Source organism: Eulemur rufifrons, chromosome 8 (assembly GCF_041146395.1).
Source record: "Eulemur rufifrons isolate Redbay chromosome 8, OSU_ERuf_1, whole genome shotgun sequence".
NCBI lineage: Eukaryota > Metazoa > Chordata > Mammalia > Primates > Lemuridae > Eulemur > Eulemur rufifrons.
In genome coordinates this window covers 18,990,920-18,993,597 of record NC_090990.1, presented here as the reverse complement: position 1 = coordinate 18,993,597, position 2,678 = coordinate 18,990,920, and positions in this window count along the sequence as shown.

Genomic DNA, 2,678 nt, shown 5'->3' with positions numbered 1-2,678 from the left:
GCATCCAGCTCATAGTGTATGCTCAAATGTCCTGCTTGCTAAGAGAGATAGGATCAGCCCTTGGGAGGGGCCTAAAGTGAGAAATAGAAAGGTGACATGTGAAATGTAAAGATAAGGGAAACTGGGTGGCTTGAAACTAGACTTTTGCTTTTTACAGTTCTTGTAGACGAATAAATAGGTCCAATGATATGGAAGGCACAATGTTTTATAGTATCAACAGATACCACAACTTTGATTTGCTTCTCCGTGGGAGGAGACAGGAACTTGGGTGTCTTAAGTCCTTCCAAGTACAGCAGAGCACGTCCAAACCGCACATGAACTAGAGCACCGGGGTGGGTGGGTAGGTGTGGCTCTGGCTAAAACTGGACCAAGGCAGAGGGAGGGAGGTGTTCAGTCACCCTGCAAAGGTGATACTTGTTGTGAGGTAATGCAGGCTGTCTTGTGCAGGGAGCAGTGGCTTGCTTTTCTAGCCAGGCAAAGTGACACCCGTCTTGCTCCAGTGTGTGGATGTACATACCCACCCCTTCCTTAGAGGATAAGTGGTGGTCAGCTGTCTGCAAGCTCATTTTTGCCCTCAAGGGGGCTGTGCCAGCGATTAGCAATGGGTGTGCTTATTCATTAAACAAATATGCTGGTTTAGAAATAAAATGGTGAACACAGGATTCCTGCTGCCTGCCTCACAGCTAAGGTACACAGCAAGTGACAGTGCATCCACTGCTCTGAGGAGGGAGCCCTTGATCTTGTTTTTAACACCCAAGGTATGTTTCCTGGAGAAAGTGACCTGTTTAAAAGTTGGAACCCAGTGGCTGATGCACCAGTTAGGAATGTTTTCAGCTTCAAAAAGAACTGGGAAAAATAAATAGGGGAATATTTTGCTCACATAAGTCTGGAGGCAGGCATCTTCAGATATTACTCATGGGCTCAACAATACCACCAAGGAAACAGGCTCTTTTTTGTTGTTTTAAAATATAATTTAATTGTAAGCTTATATAATTTAATTTAATTTTTTTTTTAATTTCAAAATATTAAGGGGGTGCAAATGTTTTAGGTTGGATCATTTTTGTAATGCTTGAGTCCCAGCTAGAGGTGAGTCCATCACCCAGACAGTGTTCATACTACTCAATAGGTTGGTTTTTACCCCTCCCCCTCCCTCCAGAAACAGGCTCTTGCTCTGCTGCTTCTCCAGCCTCTCTGGGGGCTTGGTATCATAGTCGCAAGAGGGTTGTGGCAGCACCACACCTTACAACAACTGCTAAGCAGAAAGAAGTCATCTAAGAAGCAAAAATTTTCCCAGAAGATGTCATTGGCCAGAAAACGGGTCACATGGACACCTGTTAACGGTAAGTGTGGCTGGGAGGGTGGCAAAGGAGAATGGATAGCCAATACACCAAGCCTCGTTCCTTGGGGCTGGGCACCTACTGTTAGCAACGAAATAAAGTTTCGTCAGCAAGGGTGAAAGAGGGAATGTCTGCTGGGACGCGTAACGGTGTCTGGCACAGAGCAGGTAGGACCTGAGGGAAAGATGTTTCAGGCAGAGGGAACAGCATGTGCAAAGGCCTAGAGGTAAGAGCATAGCCCATTCGTGGAATTGAACGTCCTTTGTTATTCCTGGAGCGATCACAAAGTTCTATTAAGGAATTTGGGTTTCAGACAGGATATCGTACTTTTCCAGGAGGACCAAAGTCTTCTCATTTCCTTTCTGGCACATTTTAGCCACAGACCCACTGGGCAGATCAGCAGAGGTTCCAGCCCATTCTCAGAAGCCTGCTCGGAGCAATCTCTGGTGACCTGGCTTGTGAGAAGGGTGTGCGCTGGGCATTGAACAGGCAGCATAGTCAAGGCTGGCTTCTGGGGCGGGGCTGTGGCAGTATCTCCAGCCCCTTCATCCAGGAATAGGTTAAGGGGAGCTCTTGGGACAGGAAAGGCTCGTGGGAGGAGCGCCAGGGCTCAGAGGGAATGAAAGGCTGGAAGAGCCACTTCACTCCTTCCTGTGGTTTGCTTCGAATAATGGAGCAGATGGCCGCCACCCCCACATGTCCCACTGCGCAGCCCACTGGGCTAAGAGGACCACTGTGGGCAGAGGTGAAGTGGAAGGGGCCAGTCCGGTAGGGTTAGTTAATGCCCTGGCATTTGGGCCGACTTCATCTCCGAGCCTCAGCTTCCTTATGAGCAAAGAGGGAGAGCATCGGTCATTGCCTGTGACAGTCCAGTCACCTGAACTCTCACCCCTGGCTGTGGCCTCTCAGCTGCTTCCTGGGGCAGCCACAGCCAGGCCCGACCCTCTGGCCATTCTCGCTGCCCTGATGCCACAGCGGAGGGAGGAGGAAGTGCGTGGGAGGCTACCGACGGGGCCTGCGCTAAGGGCGGAACCTCTGAGAAACAGGATTTGCTCCTCTCCTTTTCCTTCCCTCCTCCCCTGACCCCATCCTACTGTATCTGGATCTTCTGCCTCCTTGCTGGAGGGGATCAGCGCTTCTCACCATTGGGATTGGGGCTCAGAGCTCTACAGGGTGTTGTAGAATGAACATGGAAGAGGCTTGGGGTCCCCTCTTTGAGCATCTGTCCTGCCACTCACTAGCTTTGTGAACCTGGCAAATCATTTTCCCTCTCTGGACTTTAGCTGCCTCCTGTTTGGTAAAATGAGGGTAAAACACCTTCTCCATTCCTGTCTGCGAACT